Raw genomic sequence first — 27,529 nt, 5'->3', positions numbered from 1 at the left:
TTGTAACAAATTCCTTCACTTAATAGCCCAGTTGATGGAATACTAAAATGCTAAAGAGCTAAATCCCTTCTCACTCTGCCTTTCTCTCTGTCCACTTCCTCTGCTGTAATCAAGCATTCATGTTTCTACAGGCAGAAAAGCCTCAGAATTACACACACACACACACACACACACACACACACATACACAGATGCAGAAGGAACACTAGAAGTAAAGGAGATAAGAGTTTGAGTATGCAGCAGTTTCTGTTCAAACATTGTATAATTCTTCTTTATACCTTTTTACTCAGTTTAAGTCCATACCCTTTTTTATATATATATATATAAACTTTTTCACCCTGTACATCTTCTAGCAGGATTAAAGCCGCTCTCTACATCTTTTGGAATTGATAAAAAAAAAAGTTATCAATGGTACATTCTTGCAGTATTACACAAGCTAGAAAAACATCCCTTTATGTGCTTGCATAAAATGATCTCATGGATTTCATTAAATCGGCTCTACAACAGCTTGGCTTGTATCCACCGTTTGGAGACAATAGAACCAGTTAGTTCTGTGGGTTCAGAAGCCTTAAGGCATGACTTTTATCTTAGTCACACCTCCACCATCGAGCAGCTCCTCAGAGAGTTTCCACCACGCAGTGAAAAGCAAAGAAAAGTAGACCAAGAACTACATGTTGGGAGGAGCATAAATAATCATTAGATAAATACCTGTATGACTGATGGAATCTCAAATCTTTTTATGTCAGGACTTTGATTGGACGTTGATTATAGTCCTGCGCCATGTTATTATTCAGCCTGGTTTGTCTTTGTGAGAAGATCCAATATTTGTTGCTCTGTTTCACTTTTCAAACTCCGAAAGAAGGATGCAGTAGAGTGTGAGAGAAATGTCTTAATCGCTCGGTATATTGCTCTTCAGCTCATCCTTTTCTGATTTTATTTCTAGAGTTTGAGGAGTGTATGTCTTACACTCTACATCAACTTCACTTTAAGATCTAGCTTTTATACAAACCTTCCATCTTTCAGAATACACTCTTTTTTTCCCCTTTTTTTTGGGGGGGGGGGGGGGGGGGGGTTGCCACGCCATGCAATTCATGACGCCATTAAGGGTGGTTTCCTATCAGGGACCCGGGGCCAGATCCAAGTACAACTGACCCCAAAGTGTGGTTCATTAGATCAATACTGTGCTGTGCTTGAGTCAACTTGAAGAGGTGGTCTCAAACATGGTTCCTTTTAGATAGGTTGTTGCTTACAGCCTGTGATTATTGTATTTCTCCTAAATACAAAGAGTTTTGAAACAAAACAAAAGGTCAGTTAGAATATAGAGAAGAAGACATGTCCAAACTACAGAGGGATAAACAATGCCAGGAAAAAAACTGTAGCTTCCAAGACCTGGTTATCCCTTCATTTCAAACCACTCTTCTCCATCCTTAAGTCCTCTATCACTTTATCCCTCCACCCAACCCCTCAAACGTCTAACTGACTGACAGCCATCCCTGGGAGGTTTTATTTATAAGGTGAAAACTTACACATACACACACGTAAGGATCTGATCCGATGCCTTGACTCCCCCATCTGCAGTGCTGCTCTCATTTTTTTTTGTTGTGTTCTGACAGCCTGGTGTTCAGTTGTGTCGGCTTATGTGTTCTCGGCTTCAGGGGTCAGAGCAGCACGGCAGGCTCAACGCGCAGATGTGGACTCTCCCTGACGTGTCTGATCAAGTGGAAAGTGCTGAGAAAAACATGCACATGTCCACGAGGTGATTATAAACACTTGTGCATGTGCACAGTCAAACAAACCAACACTGAAGCAGCGTTCAGAATCCCTTTAGTTTGCCTAATAAGACTCTGGGGGGTTCGAGTAAGTTTGAAAAGAAATGAATTGAATGTAGATAAATGACAAATGGAAATAAGTGTTTGTTGTATAATTTGTTTACTTGGTCAGATAGACTGAAGTGGAAAAGTTCATAGCCATAGCTATATTTCCTTATCTTTGTTTTTATGATATTGAATTGAAAGCATCTTTACAATATGAAAATCCAAAGATAGTATAAAAGGATCTTAAAAAGCAGAGCATTGAAGAATGTGCACAAAGGAAAAGAAAAATCCGAAATTGGCTTTGCCACAGAAACAGAATCGTTAAGTGAGTTAATTTAAGCAGTCAATGTGGAAAAAAAAGATACTAAATGAAAGAAAAGCAGATGAAACCCTTAAAAGGCAGAACATAGACAAACAACATCCAAAAATAAATAAATCCAACACATTTGAAGAAGCATAGACAACCAGTTCAGTTCAGTACAATCAACATGGTCATTAATGAATGGAAGGAGGCTCACAGGAGAGAAGACAAAGTCTTTTCATTTAAGAAAAATGGCAGTAGCCTTGACCTGTTTCAGGCTCGCAGTCCAGGATCTGATACCATAAAGCCATAAAAAAACTTCGTCTGCAACTTAATAAAAAATAAAACACAGGGAGGCTCTCTAACCTGGGCTGAGTCAGTTTCAACAGTGGAGCTTGCTCCTCCTGCACGGCAGAGCGAGATGAACTAAAGTAATGAAAAGAAGATTACTGGGCTCATTAGAGAGGGCCGCTGACGCTCATTACCCAGAGGCTCAATTGATCTCCAAAGCTTTTCACGATGCACAACAGTCCTCCAAATGAATCAGGCTAATTTGATATTTCCCCATAATGTTGCCACACAGTGTCATTATGACGGGGGGAGATCAAAGATTTGCCCCATAATGGATACAGATTTGATTCCTCCATCGCCGAAAAGCTTAATTCGAGGGCTGACAGGGATTTTTAGGCCTCAGAAGAAATCTTCGTTTCACAGGTTGTCATGCAGCTTCTCTGAGGCCCAAAGCATCTATCCATCCATTAATCTATTCCAATTTACCTGTGCGGGGGAGCTGAAGCAGAACCCAGCTGCCATTGTTGTGGTAGGTTGTCAGTAAAAACATCTCTGCTGCCTTCAAGTGCAGTATCTGAGCAAATCTGTGGTCACAACACAGCACTCCTAACTTAAACCGAGCAGTGTAGATACGCTTATCTGCAATGAACCTTGATGATTGGAGAGTATAATTGTGTTATGTTATTTAAAACGGAAGTTGCAGGTGTCCTTTATTGATGTAAAAGCAAAATAGAAAAATGAAATTAATTTATAAAACCAGGAAAGTTACCGTAGAGCAAAGCCTAGGTCAGCAACCAGGTTATAAACTGTGAATGTTATCGTTACAGCAACGTAACGTGTTTTATATTTTTTTTATTTTTAAGAAATACCTTCCTATGTCGTACACTCAACACACAGTTAAGATATTATAATGAAATTGATACCGCCCAAGACCACCAAGACCACTGGACTTAGTTATCAGCTATGTAAAATTGAAAATGTTCTACCTCCATGAACCTCCAGAGGCCTCCTCTACTTTGAATTACTGGCTGGTGCTGCACTCTTAATGGTTACATAGTGAAGGAGAAATTACCCACGCACAGAGCAAGACTTAACGGCTAATATTTGGAAGGAAATTTCTCTGTGCTTGAGTTTGAAGCAAGCCATTTGTAACACAAGGTCAGGGTCCTATTACCCAACGTGATCACTTTAAAGCTAATGGAGCTCTCAGGCTGTTTGGGCAACTTGTGGGAGAAGTCAAATGACATGTTTCTTAGCAACCCAGGCTTTTATTTAGTCTTTTTTAGAAACGGCTACAGTACATGGCGAGTGAGTCAAACTGAAGTCAGGTGCTGTAAGGTTTCCTGATTCTCTGACTGTGTAAACAAGTTGAGGGTGATGTGCTTTTAGAGAGGGCACAGCCTGGACAGTTTATTCCTATCACTTATTATCATGCTGGTGTATCCACTAAATCTTAGAGGTGTAACACTCTACAGAGTGTCCAGAAGGCCAGGGTTGTCATGGGCCCCCTTGAAATGTTATTGGCCACCCCATGTGCCACCCCAAAATCCTTCACTGTGATAGGCTTCTGAGTATACTTCTTTGTATTGTAAAGGTAGCATGGACTTATCAATGCTTAAAGGATTTTAACTGAAGAGGAGCACGATCTTTTCCTCAGATTCATTTTTGAATCATTACATGCTTCTCAGAGCTACTGAAGATGATCAGGATCATTTTCACTCCATTTCTGAAAGCTTTTGTTCATGGCTTCCTTGAGAAACCTTGTGCTAGCTTACCAGACAGTTAGCTCTGCTGCAGCTCGAACATTGTCGGAACAAAACTCTTAAAGAGGGTAGAGACTCCAGCAGGGAGGCAGCCAGTCCACAGCAGGACTAAACCCTGGCCGGAGGAGATAAAGGAAACTGTTACTCCAACCTTTTTTGTTGCCTTCACACTCGGAGAAGGAGCTGCAGAGGTCTCCAGAGAAGTTTGTAATATGAAGAGCTAATAATATTCAGAAATCATTAGTGTGTGTGTGTGTGTGCGTGCGAGAATGGCTGCCTTGTTTGATGGCTGATGAGGATCGTATTAGAATGCTGGGGAACATTTTGTAACACTGTGACAGCTGTTAATTTGCTCTGCTCATAGAGTGATGGCTGCAGAGATTGCTTCCATAAACAGTCTTTTTCATGTCTGTGTGTCCCCTCTGCTTGTTTTACACATGTAAACCTCTGTGCTCTTACTTGTGTATGACATCAGCCAGCTTCAGTTACCCTCACCTTCCAGCACCCTCCCTCCTAATTGGCAGTCCTTTCTGCCTCCCTCGCTCTCCATCTCTCCATCCATCTCATTGAGGGTTTCATGCTCCTGACCGTGAAATTCACCCGCATTTACAGTATTCTTTGGGAACAGCAGGAGGTCCAAATAAACACTCCGGATACAGAGCGGGCTCATTCCTGTCTCTGCTGTCTTCACTTATAACTGACAGATTTTTTCGGGAAGGGAGCAGTCGAGTTCAGGAGGCTTTTAACTCTAATCAGGAACTCTAGGCCTGCTTGTTCCTCTGCTTGTTGATCCTTTGGCAAACGGATATGATCACAGATATTGAATAATTCATGGGTGTCTAAATGATGTCAATCACAGATGGTTTTGTTTTATTTATTGCACAGTATAACCAGGTTTGTGCATTCTCAGAGCTCTATTGCTGAGTTAATATTGCATGAAGACTGTTGTGACATGACACTGAGTGCAGCAGCTTGCTTTTCTCATCAGGGATGTCAAGCTGTTGGGCAAACAAGTCTGGTGGAGAGAGGAGCAATATGAACAGATCATGTTTTCTTTTTTTTTTTTTAATGACTTTTCAAACTAAAGCGGCCTTTTGGATTGGAGTAGATAAATATGAGCCCGTAAAAAGCTGTGAAAAGCGCTTTATTGTTCATGTTTTGTTTTCCGCTTCATTAACTGACACTGACAATTGGTGTGGCTGTATAAAGGTCCCTGCACTTTACCACCTTCCCCCTCGATCTCGCTTAAGAGGTTCCTTTATGCTCCCCTGAACACAACCATCTTCCATCTGCTTCTTGAGTTTTACGTTTTTGATTGGAATGGAGTTACACTTTTCACCAGCTCAATGGGCCTTTTCAAAGAGAATGTGATGCTGTAGGTCAGTCATGATGCCTCAGAGACCTTGTGTAGGAGCGCTGAATCACTGCTCCGACACATTTCATCAGTACAAAAACATGACAAAGAAGATGCAGAAAGATGGAGATTCCAGCAGGAAGTTATATCACTCTGAACCGCGCCTGAGCCCTCTGTAAGCTTCCATATGAAATGAGTATTCAATGCCGACGGGTGTTGTGCATACTGGGACGTCAGCTACACAGAGAAAGGTACCCTGCTGGGGAACAGCAGAGGTGAGAGAGACCCCTGTCACTCTTTTGCCCTGCTTTCACACAAACACAAAACTCCTTAAAATGTCTGACATTTTTGGGGGTGAGCAATCGTGCATGTAGCAGATTTTTCCTGGGATGGCATCTTATTACAATGTATTAAGCCATGGTGAGCTTGTGAATAAAAGCAGCAGGTATTATAGCTGCAACTGTGAGAGAGTAGGGGTCATAGGTCACTTGTCCTGTTATAATTGCCATGCATAAAGAACACCATCTTCATCTTTTTTTGCCCACAGGTATGATCTCTCCTCTTATCAATACGTTCAGTAGTATTGACAAAAAAAATGCCTATATCACCCATCATAAAATCAAACTTTGCTGCTTCTTTGTCCACTGTTTTCATCATGTCCTGCCTCCAGACAATTCACTCAGAATCCCACAATATTTCAAACCCTTCAGCAAAAGACATAAATATATTAACGGAAAGAGAAGAAGACTGAGCCAGGACGGTGTGTGTGTGTGTGTGTGTGTGTAGGTGTGTGTGTGTGTGTGTGTGTGTGTACACGTGTGTGTGTGTGTGTAGGTGTGTGTGTGTGTGTGTGTGTGTGTGTGTAGGTGTGTGTGTATGTGTGTGTGTGTGTAGGTGTGTGTGTGTGTGTGTGTGCAGCTGCCCTCAGGTTGGCTTGTGAGCTTTGCACAATCAGTCACACTAAAACCAGTGGGCTCTTGTTAAGACCCCCTCTCTTCTCTCCCCAGGCCTCCTCCAGCCTCTCGCTCTGTATATAATGAAGTGTTGTACACTATGTGAGTGTTACTGTGTACTGTAGCTCTGTTCCTATGCATGAGGTTAGACAGAGTCTGAGGCTGAAATAAGAAGTGGTTTAGGTTTGTGTGTGCGCACAGTTATCCCTGGGAGCCCCAGAAGCACTGAACTGTATGTTTTGGAGGATAACTCTGTGAGCCCCCCTGCTGAGTTTATTCTCTCCTTGCCTGGCTAATCCATGCTGCTCAGGATTAACCAACTTCACAGCGCTGGACCCTACTGAGCTGTCAAGGCACCAGTTTATCCCCAAATGTCAACCTACCCACCACACACAGTCTGAATCTGAGTCTGCAGGCATGGACAAAATAAAAAGTGATTTTTTTTGTATTTTCATTATTTGTGTACTGCTACATTTTACATTTCAGTCCCTTTTTTGTCTCTCAGGGATTTTAAAGCTAATTCAGATTGAGTCCCAAATCGTGCTAGTCATCAAATATCTTCATCATATCTCTCTCTACGCCTCTAACTCCTGCCTGCTTCTCTCCAACTCTTCTTTCCTGCACCCTCTTTCCCATTGCTCCCTGTCTCTCCTCACAGAGCTGATTGGCTAGGCAGGAGATGGGGAGTGCAATTAGGGCCGGTTGAGGTTGAATCTGTTTGAAATGCTTGAACAAAGACTATGTTTCTTTTTCATCACTTTCTAACAGGTAAATGATGCTATAAGGGTGCGAGTGTGCGTCACATCTATAAAGAAATATTGGTGAGCAGTAGCAGGTGTGCCTTCGGTCAGTATTAGTGAAAGGCAGGTAGAGGTGTATGTGCTTCTTCTTAACTGATTAATGATGGGCTGGTACTCTGGACGATTTCCAGTCTTTAAGTCGCATTTCTCACACCATCTATCTATATGTCCTGGCCTCTTATTTGCTGTATAACCTTCAACCTCGTCCTGTAAAAAATTCCACAGCAACACACACACATTATAAAAAAGCATATTTCCCTTCTATCCTCTTCTTTGTACAGTCATTCAGGCTGCAGCAGTGTATTGCTGACTATTTCAAGGCTGTGTCAGTTTCATTTCGAGAAAATGTATTATAGTTCTGTGGTGAAGTAAAGATTTTCAATATTAAACACTAAATTAGCCTTCATGCCGAGTTCAGCAGATCAATAAATCAGAAGTTAGACTGGAGTGGTTGGCTACCAGTCTTCTGTAGGAGGAAGCAACAACTGACCTTTACTGTTGAGCACAGCCTTGATACAGTAAACCATCACATCATGTCCAGATGCTGGCATACAGGGAGAGATCGACAGTGTAGGTGGGAGAGTTAGTTCTGTATATATGTCAGACAAGGTTAAGGTATCACCTCAACATAAGGTTAGTCTATACATTACTTTATGTAGCTTGTGTAGTCTTGTTTCTTAAAGCAAAAACGTATTTAACTGTACAGAAGACGTAATGAACAACTCATTAGACTTTTTCATCATTTTTTACCACTTGCCTTCATGGCTCACAGCCTTTTTAAGAATACACGCTGTAGATGTATCCTATTAACATACACAACTGACAACCAAGCATGCATGCCTCAAACTTTGATTGCACCTGTTATGTCTCTGTCATCTTTTGTGTCAACTTCAGTTCCAATATCCCCTCTTACCCTTTTTCAGTTCACAGAGCTGCCCTAACATGTCTGCTGTCTACTCTGGGGCTTGCTTTGGTTTTAAAGATGGGTGTCGTAATACCTCTAGTTTGGCTTTGAAAACTCAGAGCAGTAATTGATATATGACCTACACACCGGCAGCTCTCGACTCATGTCCCCTTGTACTACCTGACATTCCCATCCAATCTGCTTCTGATACACACTGTATCCATTAGGGTTTTTTTTACGTTCTGTGACTCAGAAAGTTTTGTAGTAAAGACCACACTAAGCAAGACCGAGACATACCCTAGACCATAGTGCTCCGAGTTCGAAAAGAGACCAAGACATTGAGGAAATGAGACTAATTCAAGACCAAGAACATAAATAACCAGTCTGAGACTCAGAGAAAACAGAGCAGAAGTGATGAGACATAGACCTTCAAGAAGCTTGAAAAATCAAGCAGGAATTTCTCAACTCCTCTGGTAAAGTACTTCCTCTAAAAAAACTTCACCTCTAAAAAAACAGATCACTAAAATGTCTATATCCAGTCTGTGAGCACACTGTTTACCAGGTTAAATGTTTCTGCATTAAACTCAACATGGGCATTGCAGATTAATTTGAGTAACTTCAGCTCTTCTGCATGCATAGACATGACTCTAATTCTTTATTTTCTCTGTGCAGAGCAGGCAATCAGGTTGGGCTATAGCAAATCCAGGTGTTGATATTAAACATCATGTTTTTTTTTTTTTGAGTAGACAAGCAATTCAGAACAAAGACCAGAGAAACATCAGCAGGTTTTCTTTAGCAAACACTATCACACTGCGTGACTCTTACACCTGGCAGGCGCCGAGTTACAGCTCTGATTTGTTGACATGTCAGCTGCAGTGCATGCTGGGAGCATTAAGTTGCTTTTCTTTATCCAGATTACGTATTCCATTTTCCAGACAAATCTAGTTCAAATTCTGGCCTCTTTCTTTTATTCACAATCTGTCTAGCCTTCATACTCGTCTTTCATTGTGGCTGTCTCCGTCATAAAAAACCCCCCCACAATCCTACATTATTTGTTCTACTGTAACCCTGGAGCATCAGTTCTTACATGATTGTCCCTGTGTGATCAGGCGAGTCCTGTCAGGAGCTGCAGACGATTACACAGTTGGTGAACAGTCTTATCCTGTATAAACACTTACAAATGCAATGGATGAGACACAACATACTGATCTATAAACATTTGTTAAGCGATACCAGGAAAGTTGTATGACAGAGGAAAAGCAAGAGATGACATAAACATTTTTCACTTTTCTTTAAAACTAAATCTAAGTAACACACTGAATAAAACACAATGTTACCATATTTTACATCTTTCACCTTGGGCAGGTATGAATGAAGGAGACCTGGACCCTAAATCCCTGGACTCTCATATATAAACGTGTTTGGTGAGTCGTTTGTGTACAAAATGAAAGATAAATTATTTCCATTTCATCTTCCTCCATGACTAAGATATTTAGCAGATGCTCTCATCATGTAGCATCTAATAATCATACAATGTAAGTCACATACTATCAAACTAAATAAAACTAATTGCAAGGAATATGCTACTGATACTCTACCTTTAAGACAATAAACAGTCCATTTTACTTTCGCCTCATGCGTTTGACTTGTGCTGGGAGATGTCAGCTTCACTTTTTATGCAAATATATTTTTCTTTAATTGCATAGATTTAGCATTGATGTAGCAGGTATTCTTTAGTCTGAATATGTTTGTTTTAATCACAGATCCAGGCTCTGTTTGCAGCTCCTTAATGAGGTTCTATTCAGCTGGAAAGCAGTAAGCTTCTTGATCAGTGGCCCGTGGACACAGGATTACATTGCTTACACACTACGCTATTGAAGCCATGGGGCAAATAAAGACCACAAACACAAACAGAAAGTTGGAGAATATATTAGCGACCATTCCTTCTCTGACGAGCACTATCCCATAAGCCAGTGACTTGTTCTTTTGTGTCACACTTTCCATTTTGCTGCATCTGTTTGTGCTGGTCTGTGTCTTTGACTGTTTGAAGTTTTCGGCGAAAGATGGGTCAGCGAGAAAGGTCCAGAGCTCAGCTCTGACTCACTGTCCAACAATGCCTTGTAGCTCTAAACATACAGTATGTTGCTTTGAGTAACTGCTTTCCTGCTGTCATTGCAGTAATAGTTGATGTTTTTCATCCTCCCCTGGTGGTGAAGGCAATTTGTTAATTATATTAGTCACCTGAGGCAAAAAAAGAGAATTTCACTGTAAATTCAGCCCAATGGGAACTTTAGAGGGTTTCTGTATATTATTGGTGTGAGTGGGTGGCTGCAAAGTGGTAAAAGGGTTTATGGATAATTAGACGATTCACATGTAATTCAAAGATTCCCCACTGTGGATTTTTTTGTTTAAAGGAGTCATAACTTATGAGCAAATTTCAACCACAACTAGCATATCCTTTTCATTTGTTCAGGATTGTTTTCCATTCGTTTTAAAATCTACATTTAAGCAAGAATGACATTACTGAAATAAGGTGCTAAATTGTTACAGATCTCCCATTTCCTTCTTCAGGTGTAACAAAATCCCCTATGGGTGAGCAACTGTCTACCCTCTTCCTAAGTTAGTCCATGCAGCTGCAGTCACAGTGTGCAGAGGAAAGGTCAGAGGTGTGAATGAGGTTGGGTGCTGGGCAGCAGTCCTCCATGCAGTCGTAGCCACAGGTTGATATCGAACCCTATAGCCTCCGTACATGAGGCGTGACCACCGCTTGGCCATCTCTTGCCCAAGCCGTGATTGTAAGTCAAATCTTTCTTGAAGATGACAGTATCTTTTGTTCTCTCAGGCTACATATACAGGGAGTCCCATTCCTACTCTTCCTCCAAACAACCTGTCAGCCAATTATCTTGATTACTCCTCAGATTGCTTTAATATTCCCTCTCTTCTCATACAGTTACCTCATTTTAATAAACAGACCACGGCTTATGATAGATTGGTCCAAAAAAACCCGCTGACGTGTTTTTTTCGGCAAACTTTGTATTTCTAAAACCTGCAGCTATACGTTCCTGTCTGGGGCACCAGGGACCTGTGAAGGATGCAGCAACACAATAAAATACTCTCGCCACTTACATAACTCCAAGGTAAGAAAAACACACTGAACAACTCAGTGTGATTCAAACACTGACAGCTGTGTTCTTAGAGCAGAGTTATCCACTGGCAGGACTTGAAATATATCCTTGAAAAACACGGATGATTGGTGTTGATATTAGATATATCTTGCTTTCACCATTTGGGTGAGAACACATCGTAAACACATGAAGATAGCACTTTGACAGTGAGAAGCTTTAGCCTTTCTCGAGTGTTTATCTTTGAATGTTACAGACAAGACACAGGGGTTTTATGGAAGTTATAACAAACGTTGTTTTGGGATTATTTTCCTGAACGAGCAGGCCACTACTGAAGAATGAAGTGAAGAAATAGTCTGGCACATAACAGCCAGTTAAAAAGTAAGCTGATATTTCAACAATTTTGTTTTTGTGCCTTTCAAAAAAGATTTGCAACATGTAAAAACACATATTAACACATATTAATGATTGTGTTCTGTACCTGCACCTGGATGAATGTGCGTTTATTTTGACGTGTTTCTTAGCTATTGTGTGTTTAATGTGGGAGGACCTCAAAAAAATTAATATTCCAAATAATGACTGAGAAGATTTAGAATATGTTATAGTGTCATTAACACACCAGAGTGGAGGCACTTCTCAACTAAGCTGCCTAGAAATGTATGTCCCATCACAAGAGTCTTTTTGAGTTACAGGTTACTTTGAACAAAATAAAGAAATATTTTACATTCATGTTGCTGAAAGCTTAATGGTGATGTAGTGAGACATAGATGCACACATGTACACAATTTATATCAACGATTGCCCCCTGCTCTCTCTCAGTGACTTAATTAATTCAGCTGTGTATAATAAAGAATATTAATTAAAACAAATGAATAAAAAACAATATGAACCAGTGAGTTGGATAATTTAAAAGTGTATACACAAGTCACAGTTTGGGAAGAATGTTATATTGAATATGTCCAAGCACATACTCCTTTACTTTTCCAAGTTGTTCCCAATGGTTTCTTTGTTTGCTGCATTACGTCTCATGGATGTCACTCATAGATGGTAGCATTTGCACAGCCATGCAAGTGTCTCTTACCAAACACATGGGAATTGTTCCTCTCAAGGACTCACCAGCCATTACAATCTTGAGTTTATAGCCGCTATTGTGCAGTTGGATATGAGTGCAAATAGATGCCATTTGGACCGGTTAAAGTTCAGTCTTCTTTCTGTGTTTATGTTGTATTGTGTAGGTCTTTTGAAAGCTTTTTTCTATGTCAGTGCACATCTCATTTAAAACACAGTACATATCATGGATAACATTTTAAAGATATCTGACATTGAACCAGCTGTTTGTGAGGGAAACTAAGCTTTTCAATGGAAGCTGTTAAATCAAAAATAAAAGCAGTTTTAAGGCTGATTCACAAAAACGAAGCAGTAACATATTATTTTGCACTGTTGGGTAAAAATGCTTATTTTTTAATTATTATTATTATTTTTTTTTAATTTAAACTTTAACAATTAAAATGTCTGCTTTTGTGGCCCACAGTGAGCAGGCAACATAAGCAAACACCCTAATAAGGTTAAGATTTAAATGTTGTTCAATCTTAATTGGTGCATTACAGTAGCAGTAGATCACTGTCCTTATAATGCTTGTGTAGGAAGTTCAGCTGACTGAGGTCATAAGTCTGTCAGAATCATTTAATGCAAGATTAACACTTTAATCATATAATGTTTATTTTCATAAAACACTGCCCAAACTATGTGGTCAGTAAATGGCCAAATCAGAGCCTCAGTATGGAAGAGTAAATTGGAGAGTGGTCATGCATGCAGCCTTTTTCTTTGCACACCCTTTTGTCAATATGCAATTATTCTCTCGATTGTTCCGGGAATTGTAATAGCTTTTGAGGGCATTGTTTTCTAAATGCAACAATCCAGGGGGACCTGACACATTGATTAACTGTTACTGTCTTTAACAACACATGGGTGAGTGTTCAAGAAGAAGAAGGAATAATGAATGGCGGGATCTGAGGAATTGTTTTTTAAATATATGGCTACTGTACTGTAGATTCGCTCTTATCAGAAGTGTTGTGTTGACTGTATCCAATCAGAATCCGATTACACATTGACTTTTTCTGATAAACACTGAACCCAAGCAGGATTTTTGGAAATGCTGTTAGGGTTAAATTGGTATTGCCTTTTATATGACAACCTTCTTGTTCATCAAGGACATTGTATTTGTCGCTGTGCTGATCGTAAGTATAACACATGGTTAACCACTGCTTCTGGTTTTCATAGGGACAAACTGTAGTTTCCAATAAATTAGAAAGTAAGTTAGATAGACAAATATTAGTGTAGTTTATTGATAAAGCAAATCATGTATCAACATATTCTTATAATGGGGTACGTACAGAGGCTACAGTCCTTGTTGCAGCAATAGTGGGTTTGAATTCAACCTCTGTTCACTCTCTGCTCCGAACATTTTCTGACCTCAAGTCAAGCAACTCATGTTTTGAAATGTAAACAGCAGACTTACAGAGAAGTGTGTACTTTTGGTCTTCAAAAAGCTTCAAATCCTCGCTCAGTGATTTGGTGTATTGAATTCCTGACTGTGATTTGTGGGAGAGGGTTGTGTGTCTTACTGAGGAGCAGAAGAAATGACAAAATACCTGGACTGAACATGTTTAGAATGGTACTTTGTTAAATCTATAGGTTGGGTGATCATCTTGAGAGTTTGACAATGTCACCAGGTTTGGACCTGCATGAAAGTCGGAAATTTTCTCAGTGGCTTTTTAATGTTGCCATGACTATAGCCTTAAGCCTACTGACCCATACTGATTTTGCAATGATCTGCAGGTGCGTGCAGTTGCACAGAGTGATTTATTTGCCCACTGTCCTAAAGAACTGGTTTGAACCAATCGCAGTTAAATGGGTGGAGCAATATTGGGAAACAAGTGTCAACAGAGTGCCAACAAGTCCAAGCAGTCACTCATATCCTATGTCAGTCATTGTGAAAGAACTGAAGATAAAAAAACCCAGACAAACTCTTCGGACATTAAAGCTGTATTTGTTTATTGTTGGAATTGGTTTCGAAACAACTAGACCAACTGTGCTGAATCTGTTCTCTGCTCTTTCCACAGCAGTCTTATATCTTTGGCTTGTGGTGGTAGGGATTTCTTTGCTTAAATGTGCTGCTGAGTGTTTAGCATCAGGGGTTGTAAAAAGCATAAAACACTTCTGAAACACGGAGCAAGGGGCCATGAGCAAACCCTGCGCTTCCTGAGCTCTTCAGAGATAAGTGAACTACGAAAGGCCTCCTCTCTTTTGATGTCCTCTTCAACACAATCGCTGAAGGCTTTTAGAAATATGATACCAGCTTCACTGATCCTTCAGTTAGGGCCGAATTGTCTAAATGCACTTAACTCTCAACCTCCTACGCCTAATCTTTGGACATTTGAGCTGGAAGCTCCCATTTAAATATTTTATTTTATACAAAAATCAGCTAAAGAGCCTTTACCTCTGGATGGGGAATTTTGACAGTTTTATGAGTAAGTGAAAGTAATTGTGTCGCGCTAACTTGTGTGTGTTTCCATGCTTTTCAGCACTATATCGCACATGTAGCCTGTCTCCTTGTGTCATTGTTAAATTCATATGTTCTGTTTAGTGGAAAGAGCCAACATATGCACAACAAAATGCTGACACACTATATATATATATATATTTATATATGCTGTCTTTCAAAATGAAGCTCATTTAGCCTCTGTAAAGAAAATATTAAAACCATTTAGTTTTATTTCCCACATGTATGGTTTATATTTACTTGACATTTTTTGGGACATGGAGTAAAGATATGTTTTGGACTCAGGCCTTTGAATATTTGTCTCAAGGCCCCTGTGATCGGTAGCCTTTCTCAGACCATGTTTCAGCGAAAATGTCTCAAAGCTCAGCTGTCATTGGCAGGGACCTCTGTGTAATTCATACAAAGACGAAACATGACGGGGACAGCCACAGCTCTCCTCACATCTCCTTTATGAACCTGAGCCGTTTCTCTGTTTTAGAATAAACATTTATAATGAAACCTAAAATCTTGTTTTAGTTTGTCTGGGCTTCTAAATGGCAGAATATGTCATTGTAAGCACTGGCCCTTGCAAGGACTTAAGTTTTAGTTAAATGTAAATTATTATAATTGAATAATCCAGGGTTCTGATGGCCCTAGTGGTTAGGTCACATCCCATGTAGGAAAGCTTATAGTCCTCTTAGCGGGAGAACATGGGTTCAAGTCTGACCTCCATTATCTCCTATCTTTTCCTATTTCCTTCTTTATCCAGTGTTCTGTCTGAATAAAGACAAACAGCCCACAATAAACCTTAAAAAGAAGAACAAATTAGCCAAATGAAACAGAACTCCAAAAATATCTACTATAGAAACTGGATTTGGGGTGCCAGACAGACACCATGCTGTGTCTATTCAAGGCAAACCAAATGTCAAATTACTAAGAATAATTGATATAATAAGAGGAAAACAAACTTTTCTGCGGTCACTGACCTCAATTGACAGTTTTCCCCTGGGGCAGTGTTTTTAGTGTTTTTAGTGTTTTTAAATCCAAAAAGGAACAAAAAACTATTTTACATGAAGCAGGCGTTCCACCTAATCTTCCATGATCATTAGAGAACCACACAGGGGTTTCTGTTTGCATGTACAGTATGCAGTAAGACAGCTTCTTCTCCACCATGTAGATAATTTTGAGAGCTCACTCTGCGATAGTAATAACTTTAAATTATTTGTCCAAAGAACTTTGCAAGTCGTTAACAGTTAATGATGTTGGATTATTGGTGGCGGGTCTCTATCTCTCAAGCCTTAATTGGTCTCTGCTGATTGCTGAGCACTGTGATTAAGAGATGTCATTAAAATTGATCTATCATGCTACCAGGTGATTATCACATAAGATAGAGCCTTTACTTTATTAATAATCACAGTGATGATTTATGGCTGGGCTTCATTTCGAACATTTACAGTAACTAATCTAATAAACTTTTTCAGTCAATCCTGGGAGTATGAGAGATTGGCTTCTCTAATAAAATCAAATGATTAATTTTCTTGGCAATATTTTAAAGTTTGCTTGTGTCTGGATCCTGGAAGAAGCTGAATGTTTCAGAACGAGTCATTTTCTATCACTTACCGTAAAATCCGGAATATAGGTCACACTGGTATAAGATGCACCCAGTTTTGAAGGTCTCGTTTAAACTGTCTATCTGCGGGTCGGATGGAAAGAGTTGGTCTTAAATAAGTGGTGACTTCCAAAGGCTGCTATCGCCGATGGCAATACCTCGATTGCGTTTTAAATTAATAATAATTGTTGTTTGACATGAAAGTCATTTGAAGTGTATCTGTAAAATGTACCTTCTCCTTTTGCTTTCATTCTATAAAAATAGCAGAGAACTCATCTTTTTTAAAATTTTATTTCCACTAAGGAATTTATTCAATGCAAGTCCTGAGAGATTTACCCATATGTCTTCAATTTGACCTTTTTCACAGCTGAATTATCCACTGTTGACCTCTAATGTTCTCCCAAGATGGTGGTAGAGGTGTCTCGGTGGAGACATTTGTCTATTCTCCAGACCAGTGAGTACACAAATTAATCTCTTGATGGAGATTGTTCCACACATGGGCTGAGAATATTAGGGCCAGATTTATGAACACTTTCATTGAATTTTCTGCTTTACAGCTTCACCATGTTCACCAACTGTTAATGTTTCTGCAGGTGCAGGACAGCCACACTCCAAAGATCAAATTCATCTGTGATGAGCATCCTCATCCTCCTGAGACCAAAGGTACGGTAAGCTGTTAAGAACCCATCATGCTTTGTCCCTATAAACATTTAATGATGCCACAGACAAACCACGAGGTGTGATACAAAGACAGTGTTTCAGTGTTTGCCCATGGAGACTGTCTGGGACAATTGCAGGTTAAATATTTTTTTAATCATTGTTTTTTAAATGGTCTAAAACCATGTCTATAATACATGTAATATTTTTTTTCTAGTATAAGCTTATTCACTGTACTCGTCCACTCTCCATGTACAGTACTTGATCCTTTGACACACTGTGTGGATATGTGCTCTGTGTTGTCGGTCTGCTTTAGTGGGGGGTTGGTGGTCTAAATAATTTCATCCACTGTATCATTCATTCTGCTTGACTTCCTGCAGTGTCAACAAAATGAGCTCTGTCTGGCTTTGTTTCTCCTCCTGCAAAGATCTCACAGCTCTGTCAGTGAGTCAGACCCGGTTGGTCTCTGAACAATTACAGGGTTAGACCTGATCTCAGGTCCTGGAGAGCGAGGATTACTGCTGGACCTCAGGAATGTACATTACAGATTATTTTGCATTCTCATCACTGCTGATGCTATGTCTGCCTGCAGTTTAGTATAGTGTTCATCCCCAGAAGATTTTGGACTCCTATTCATTTTTCTGCATCCTGACCAGTTTTTACGCACCAATGTGTGTTTTCTGAAAAAAAAAAATTATGATCCAATCTGTTTATTAACGTTCCAAGTGTTAGTCAGATACATGTTCACACACAAGAATGCATTCATTTGAATTCTTCTTTAAATATGTGGACTGGAAAGTTGTGATGTTTTAGTTAGTGATCATTTTAATGACACACTTGCACTACCTGAGTACGTTGCAAAGAATGGACAATGAATGGCCAATGGTTTGGACGATTGCACCGAACGCACCAAGTGTCTCTTGTGGCTCCGTGCAAGAAAACACAACTCCCGGGAGATTTCTTATCAAGATGCAGCAAACCCAAGACAGTGTCGAATCACATCTGTAGCAAGCAGCTGCACAAAACTGAAAATACATTGTCTGTAGTTGCATGCTTTGTATTCAAAGACCAAACAGCGGACATCGCTCTCTTTTTCTTGTCTGTCTCTCTCTGGTCCACGACATAGTATAAAGACAATTGCAGGTGATTTTTTTTTTTCTCAGAGACCTACCAAGATGTTGCTGTTGAGGCTTTCAGTGGGGTTCAAGTGTCAATCAGGGGGTCTCAGATTGAGACCTACTGTGTTTCAAATGTAAAGCAAAGGTTTGAGACAGCTCCTTTGAAAATATGGGTACAGGACAGTTGTGCCATATGCCAACACAGAAAGAAATAGTCTCTGGTATTTAAAGTGAGGAATCCATTTTCTGATGTAAAATTAGCCCTAGGTATAGCCTTTGATTTGGAGATTATTTATCCAAGTAATCTTGTCAAGATTAAGATTTATGTTATCTTCTGGTTTTGGACACAGCCACTAAGCCTAATTCACTGTTAAATGTTCAAAGAAACTTTCATGCTCTCCTCATAAAAAAAGTGCATATGCAAAATTGCCATCGAAATTCATGACACGTGCATACAAGCCAATTTGGTTCTCACCACCTTGTGTATGTTAGTGAATTAGAATCATTTTAAATCGACAGGTGTGCCCGCAACCTACAATCAAAATACTACCCATCGCTCACTATGAAGATATTCGATTGACGTATCAGGTTGAGAGTGATGAGGTGAAAACAAGTATAAATTGCAAGAGATGTCCCCAAAAAGCAAAACAGTGTGTTGTGTCGGTGGGCTTCGATGCCGATCCAGGGAATTACATGGTTGCAGCAATTTGGTACATGCATTGGCGGTCGGAATCAGCTTATCAGCCCTTTGTTACACTCTTCAAACATGTTTTGACGGTCTGATGCACTCTCTTCTGTAAACACGGGCTGTAGTTTCTTTCAGCAAGACTAGATCTTTATACATTTCTGGAATAAATCCCATTTATTCATGTTCCCTGCATGCCCTATAGGCTCCAATCAATCAGCTGGTTGAATAGTCAACGATTAGATTTAAGATTTTAGATTAAAGAAGTGTTTTAGGGATTAAAAGGCATACAGATCATGATTATTTCATACATTTAGTCAATGTATTTGTAACTTAACTTGTTTAATTGTTGTCAATGAAACAAATATCTTTGTTGTTGTTAAAATATTATTTAGATTTTTTTCTGATTGTATTTTCAATATGTCATGCATTTAGTTAAAAGAGTGTTTGTCCGCGTCCTCATGTGTGGAAGCTATAGTCCTGAATGCGGGCGGCCCGGGTTCGACTCCAGCCTGTGGCCTATTTCCTGCATGTCATCCCCTCTCTCTCCCTGATTTCCGACTATATCCCCTGTCCTGTCTCTTATCTAATGGAGCTAAAAAAACAACAACATTAAGTGTATGTAAACATTTCTAAGAAAGCTGGTCAATCATTTGTGCCTACGCATGGTCTAAGGAAGTTCTGTTTTTACTCACAGTCAGAATGAATTCAAATAAAAACAAATGGCTTAATCCCAGATTTGTGTGGTAAACGATCGTACAAACGGTTTAAGATTTGTGCGTACGCTCTGTTTCTAAATGAGGCCCATTGTTTTGCTGCTGAGATCAGGTGTACAGGAACACAGGAGAATAAAACAGGGAGCAATGAGGTTACATGGCCCCCTTGCTGAAATGCGCACCCAGCCATGGCCTCAATGATAAATATAGCTCCATCCTTTTTACTCAGGATACCAGTCACGTGTTGTTACGCGACCACAACAGAGGTGGAACAAAAACATCCATGTTTAAACATCGACTGTCAAACATATTAGGTAGTGTTCTTTGAGATTTACCGCCTCCTACACGCCCATGCAGTGATTAAGATGCAAGGCACCACAGGGGTCAGCCCATGGTTAAAAGGGCGTAGAATCCTGTGAGGCTGACACAAGCACACACAGTGGGGGTTTGGCGATGTATCTTATCCTGGCCATTGAGGCTAATATCTGTGAACGAGACATGCCAGCACTTTTGTGCTAGCACAAGTGCTAAGGTTTCTATATTATTTCCCTAGAGTCTCCTTAGATACTGAAACAGAAACACACACCCAAAGGAAGAGACAAAAAAGGAAAGTGTTTTATCTTTAGTGTCCTTTAGAGAGAAGGGGAAGCAGAACAGTACAACAGTGTTTAAAATAATCTAAAAACTGACCAATCAGAATCAGATTAAATAGAAAAATATGTAGTTTAAGAGCTAAAACACTGCCTTCACTCTATTATGTCTTCATCATTAGCTAGAAGTAAAGTTCTCGTACATTTTTTACACCATTGTGGTAAAATGGGCTACAAACGAAGTTCTTTATTTTAGCTTTTCTACAAGCTCTCCAAAGGTAAAAAAGGTAATTTTAACACAATTTTAAAAAGAATCTGGCTCTTGCTGAGTTTATCTGCTTTAATTTAATGAATTGTGATGCCAAAAAAGCCAATGATTAAGTGATCCCTTGACAACCTTTGAAACTTTAACAATGATTACCATGAAATTGGCATGAACGTGTACACATGGTATTAGTGAATACTGACGGACACTTGTCAAAATCCTCTGTGATCAGTGCGTAAATGGGTACGCGTGACCTGCACTGCCACACTTAAATAAGTCAGAAGCCTAGAAAGCTTAAGTCCATTGACCATTTACCGCAGAGCAGTTGGAAAGTAAAAGGTAAAATTGAATCATTTGGCTGACTTTACTTCTGACACACAGTGACTTTAGCGTCACTCTTTCATTAACAGCAGAGTAAATGTCACTAGTGGTGGGCTCCCTTTACCAAAATATGCTGTGAAGACTTTTGAACTTTCTTAATAAAGCACAAATACCCGACAAGCCAGAGATATTTTTTTTTACTTAATGCTCAGGGATGGGAATTGCTGAACTTTCCGGCCTGAAAAGTTGACCCATGAGGATGAAATGAGCAATGAAAATGTTTCCCACACATGGACTTTAGACCTTTGAGAGACAAGAGAGCGATACAGATCAGACAAGGAGAGGTTAAAAGAGGTAAAAAAGAGCAGACATTACTGAATAATGAGCTATGTAAGCAATTTGCAGACAGCTTTGTAATATTCCTCCACCTGACCGGCATCTTCTAAGATCTGTTAACTGGTGTACGATCTGCACTCCCTCTCTACTGCTCGTGTTTGTTTGGCAAGTAGTGTTTGTATTCTCTGCAGGTGTACGGCATACATTTTAGGACATCCTCAGGTCTCAGACGAAAAAGCATCAGTTCTCAGGAAAACCTCCGTCGGGTGTCAGACCTCAGACTAAACGGCCTCAGATGAAACTGTCTCAGACTAAACTGCCTCAGACGAAACGGCCTCAGACGGAACTGCCTCACACATAATTATTTTATTTATTTATATATTTTAAAATTGGGGGGGAGCGTAGCGTTGCCGGGGAACATGCAACGTCATCAAGATGCGACCACAACAACCCTGGCGCGTCTATGGGCGCGGAATGAAAATACACAACAGTAAGTTTTAGTTAACGTTCGCCGTTCTGTTTCTTTTGCTTATGCCATTGTTAATATATATTAACTAAAACTTACTGTTGTGTATTTTCATTCCGCGCCCATAGACGTGCCAGGGTTGTTGTGGTCACATCTTGATGACGTTGCATGTTCCCCGACAACGCTACGCTCCCCCCCAATTTTAAAATATATAAATAAATAAAATAATTATGTCTGAGGCCGTTTAGTCACCCCCCCCCCCCCCCCTCGATTTTAAAAATAAATAAAATAAATATGTGTGAGGCCATTTCATCTGAGGCAGTTCAGTCTGAGGCAGTTTAGTCTGAGGTCTGACACCCGACGGAGGTTTTCCTGAGAACTGATGCTTTTTCGTCTGAGGTCTGACACCTTCGTCTGAGACCTGAGGATGTCCTAAAATGTATGCCGTACAGGTGGTCAGAGAAAAAGATACATCTGATGTTATGTCTTCTCTGAAACGTTATGAACTAACTAGTGATTCCATTCAAATGTTTATTGCATACTGTAGATTAATAGTCATTATCACATTATAGCCCATTCCTAAATGAACAGTTTTTAGATGTGTCTGTTTTTGCTTTGTGCAGATGTGTTTCTTTATTTTCCTCTTGGTTCCCATTCATAGGTAATTCATCAGACAGTTTATTACTGCTCTGTCCAGAATGTCCCTGATCGGATAAACCATTAATTGCTGGAGAGTGTTTGAGGCGTCAGTGGCTGGACGTGAATATCAAGGAATGGTTATCAGAGATGTTCAGAGCTCTCGTGAGCTGAGCATCACTTTTACAGAAACTGTCTCTGACCACTGATCCAGGACTGCTGCCGTGACGTTTCTCTTCTGGTGTGATGATCTCTGATCTGTGGAGAAGTCTGTGATGTGCCTGTGGGGAAAACACTCTCCAACACAAATTTCACCCATTTTGCTGTGAAAAATTGAGGAGGCTAACATACTTGGGGGCAAGGTGCTTAACTCTTACTTTTATACATTTTGTCTTTTAACCGCATCATGCTTTAAATTATTTCATTAACTCAGTCTCAGAACCTTTTTTTCTCACCCTACATGAAGAGCATGTTGAGATTAGGGAGCTGTGCTTGCTGCTTTGGTACCTGAATCTCGGCAGCATGTAGCATTTCTGGATACTCCTGTTTTACAGAAACACTTGTAATTATACAACAGGAACTGTTATAGATCCACATCCATTTTAGCGTGGAATTTAATGTGTCTCTGTGCATTATCGGTTCTCTTGCAATGAAGCCCTGAGGAGCTGCTTTAACCCACCTTTTGGATGGCTGAATGGATATCAGATGTGTGTGTCTGTGTTTACATCATGCTCCTTTTGTCCCTTTCAGCTTGGCTTTACCTAATCCTGACAGGTCAAAGTGTTGTTAGCAGTGTGTGTGAGCTGCTGCCTGTGATACAGATAAACTGTGGGAGATCAATAAGCCTTTGTTCTGCTCTCTCCACCTTTTACCTTCAATAGGTCGGAGGCAGTCGAGTCTTTGAACACTTTATCGTTTACTTTGTGTCATGTCCGGCTTTTAATGATCCGCGTCCAGCCAGATAAACCACCTCCGCCCGAACCACCATCAGCTCTTCTTCTGTTTGTGATCAGTGATGAGTTTTCAGGAAGATGGATGTTTTTATGTACTGCCCGGAGGTGGTGCTGCAAGAGATTCCTGGTTCGAATCCCTGACTGACAAAAACTTTTCTGTGGGAAGTCTGCATGTTCTACTTGTGCTCCGGCTTCCTACAAGTTAGATTAATTGGTGACTCTAAAACTGCCCATACATGTGATCGTGAGTGTGGCAGGTTGCCTGTCTCTTTGTCATCCCTATGATTGACTTGCAAAGTACACCTCTCGCCCAGTGACAGCTGGCTCTGTAGAGGACAAGCAGTTACATACGTATATGGCTATTGACCTTCCGGACTGGCTTTCAATATTCACTGCAATCCCCTCCATCCATCATACATTAAATCAGTTCTTAGTTTGCAATTACTGTAAATAGTTTTTCTTTTGTTGTTCATGCAGGTCTGCACAGTGGCTCCTTTTTTCCTGTATTCAGCTGGATTTTTTCTTCTTGACGGATGCACAAAGCGTGAAAATGAGCACAATTTGACTGAGCGAACAAATGGATCTGGAGTTGCATGAAATCGACAGTCGTCCATCTGTATAATCTTCAAGCACTCCAAAAGTCCAATTGTTCCTATTGACACAATCTTATGTTGAATGCAACATGCTTCACTCCTTTATTTTTGTTTCGCCTGCTTGTTCCAGAGTTTTAATGAAGGAAACATTTCCATAACTCTTTTCTTGTTTGGCTGCTGTATTGTTGAGGTTGATTTGCTGTGAAAAGGTGTTGATGGTGTAATTTGAACACTTACCCAGAAATTTTCCGCCAATTATGCAGGTTATTTATTTCTATTTGATAAGAACCTTTAATTAAAAAAAAGAACTTCCGTCTCCATGAACGGAATAATTAAATCAGTCTTGAAACCAAACAAACAAAGATGAGTTTAATTCGGGGCATGCTCTCTCTGGGTTTTTAGATATTTCCTCATTATAATCCTATCAACTCGATAACTTGATAACGCTACAGTTTGGCACTGCCAGCCGGTGAGGAGGTAGTTCTGCTTACTTCTCATTAGATCCAGAAATATGAAAGTGGCGAACAATGTATATTTGTAATACAGTATTTCTGGCTCTCAGTGAGGCTGAGGTGGTTCCTAGCTTACCGTGTACAAAAACATGTTAATTATAAATACTGGGTCAACCAAACACTTCAACAAGCCATGCTAGGAATTATTAATTGTGTAATTGAAGAAAAGGTAATTAACCCCAAGTTGTTCCAGCTGCTTCTTTCGTGGCATTTGAATAAGTTAGATTGGTTACTTTACATTGCAGGTTCTACCATCAGTGTGTGAATGTGTCTGTGTGATCTGCGGCGTAAGAGGGCTTTGATAGTTACAAGACTGGAAAAACACAACACAAGTTCAAGTCAGTTTACTGTACCATGTACCATTTATCATCTACATCTAGCAAGTTTGGTAAAATACAGACAAATCTCTTTTTTAAAACCCTCCCTGGGACTGGAAAACATTTTTTTTTTTTTTAAATGTCAAGTTGGTCGTTGACCATAATCCTGACTCATTTGTTGTCTCTCTTTTTCAACTGTGGAAGTCATTTTATGAAATAATGATATTTTACATTAGCTGTTTCATTTGAAATTATCAACTACTAAAATACGATGGCATGTCTAAGCTTTTTCTAATTACATAGCAAAGCACTGTTTAGAGATTTGATCACAGCTTATTGCATCAAAAAACTTCAAACAGTGCCGATGAGAAACAAAGAGAGACAGACGGAGACAGAGCAAAAACAGGAATTTAATGATGTATAATATTGAAGCTTGTTGTTCCAGTATGAACGAAGCCAGAGGTTGGCCAATGGAATTGTATATGCAGAAGGAGAAACACTGGATGCAGCAAAACTACAGGTATGGAAACCTGCAGGAGAATGACCTTGGTGTCAGACATTAATATCTGAAGATGCGGGATATAATCTGCATTGGCTTCCCTGATTACTGCACAGATAGAAATGAGCTTTAAAGGAGCTGATAGTTATACAGATGTCTTTGGTATACTTTGGCAGTCCAACGGGTCGTCAATTAAAAATAGCTTCCCTCCAATACATCTTACATTGCTGTGTTCGAGCTTCTACACATGTATTTGAAAGAAAACATTGGATAGCAAAGCTACTTAAAAGAAAAAAAAAATCACTGCATATAGTCCAGCATCGATCACTACATGTAGCAGCACCGACGCCAAAAAGTTCCAACAGTAAACAACCAATTACCCTCAGTCTTTGTGGTTTTATTGATATTGTTTTGCTCACATCGAGTGGCTTTTGGTTAAATGATTAAAGACAGGATGTTAACAGCAGTATAGACACCATTGGTGCTCTGAGGCATTAGCAGTCACCACGGCAATCTCTGTGACATTCAGCAGTTGGAAATGGTATTTGTGACTTTCACTGAGCTGAGAGTAATATATTCACCTCGGTTGGCTCATCTCGGCCCTCAGCAGAGCAGACAGCTGCTATAAGGGCACCGTGCAGCGAGTCTTCTCACACTGTCAACAATACTGCACCATTTTATCACCCAGTAATGGCGTGAAAAGCCCGAGATGCAGACCTCAGCTTTATTTAGAACTGCTGTTATATTGAGCCCTTTTTCATGAGTAATATGCACAAACTATTTTCAGACCGCCCCCTTCTTTTATTTATTACGCTGTAAAATGCTAGACCTGCCTTGACCTTCACCAGAATAAGGAAAATATGAACTATTACTTCCTGACATTTTGCAATGCACGTCATTAAATATCATATTGAATGGTGAACAGGGGCACGTTGTGTCGCATTCAGCTCACTGTTAAGAACAACGCTTCATATTATCTATCGCTCACACTATATTAAAAGGCCCTGGAAGCCTGATACCCAGAGTTTTATTTAGTGTTTCACAAAGTGCAGAGAAGAACCCTCACAACAACAGTGTGAGAGGAAACCAGCTACTTAACCCCAGTCTCTAAGATGTATTCGACGCTGTTTTGACAGCTCAGCCTTCAGGAGGATGCTTCAATGATTCGACCAATGTTTCACATGTTTTGCATCATTAACTCCAAATCACAACATACTTGTAGAGAACATCCCACACTTCAAGTGTTTGGATTGATTGCCTTCCTTTCCGGGAAGCAATCGATTCCAGGTTGTTTCAGATCTGAAAATCAATCCTGAGATGCCTAAAATAAATCTTCCATCACAACAAATATTTCGTCACCTTTAGTTTTCATCAGTGTAAGAACTCCACTCCTTATGGCCTCCTCTTTTTATGTATTACTGGCTCTCAGCTATGCTTCCTGAAGGCCTTTTCCTTTAGAGATTTTCCTGCTTAACTCTATTTTCTCTCAGCATAAACTCTGGGATGCTCTCACTTAGATGAGACCAGGTCCTCTATTGGCTCATAGCTAGGTGATTCATGCATTGAATTATGAGGCTGACAGTCACCTGCACAATACATCTTTGAAAGTGTGTTTACCTCCCTATCTATATCACTGGTAAAGAGAATAGTGTTGTGGTCAAGACCAAACTAACTGAGGCCAAGACATACCTGAGACCTGAGACGAGACCTAATAAAAATTTAGATTCCAGGATGAGACCTTCAAAGAGTGCTCCCAAGACCAATCTCGACACCGAGACTGATTTAAAGTACTGCAACACTTAAAAGAGAATATTCGGTGTGAGAGATGACTCCTTAATTAAAGGGCAGTTCTCTGTAGTTAAATGTTTGTCATGTATTGAAATAACCTCAGATAGAAAGTCATAACTAATCAGCTTAAAATCTCTTGACCCTTTTGGTTCTTTTTTCCCCCCTGCATCCAATCTGTGCCTCCATTCTGCAGACATAGCATGGAAGTTGTGTCCGCATGTGTCACATTTTACTACAGCACACAATATTTGCATGGCCCAGAAACCTAGAATGTTTCTTCATTTGGCTCAGACTCCAGCGCTCAGGAGTCAATTGTGTGTTTTTTCAACCTTAAGACATCTCACTCTTTGCCTCTGAGAGGAATCAATACAAGTATGTAGAACAAAGACAACGCCCCTCTGACTTCGGAAAGGTGGAGATTTTAATAGTTTTTTTTTCTAGTACTGTTGACTAATTCATTGATGTGTCCTTAGGTACACAATTAACATTTTTAAATATATATTTTGTTTTCAACCTGATCTGAGTTAACCTCAGAGAACATGGACTGTAGTATAAAAAACAAACATTCAAAGTCAAAACATTTATTGTTAATTAAGCCATAAGTACAGGACATTCAAAACAATCTC

General features: G+C 39.9%; 2 long non-coding RNA genes across 2 annotated transcripts in view; both read left to right on the top strand.

Annotated features, from left to right (window-relative positions):
• Window positions 1-16,902, top strand: part of LOC306841085 — a 35,399-nt gene extending 18,497 nt beyond the window's left edge. Inside the window, exons 2-3 of the long non-coding RNA XR_013781430.1 lie at window positions 11,232-11,316; window positions 16,819-16,902. This is a non-coding gene — a long non-coding RNA (uncharacterized lncRNA). The remainder of the gene's footprint in view (window positions 1-11,231; window positions 11,317-16,818) is intronic.
• Window positions 1-27,529, top strand: part of LOC306841080 — a 188,910-nt gene that overhangs the window by 79,871 nt on the left and 81,510 nt on the right. The gene's annotated exons all lie outside the window — the stretch shown is intronic.

Source organism: Symphodus melops (assembly GCF_947650265.1).
Source record: "Symphodus melops genome assembly, chromosome: 1".
Classification (NCBI taxonomy): Eukaryota; Metazoa; Chordata; class Actinopteri; order Labriformes; family Labridae; genus Symphodus; species Symphodus melops.
The sequence above is the reverse complement of the archived record's forward strand: the minus strand, read 5'-3'. Positions and strand labels throughout refer to the sequence as shown.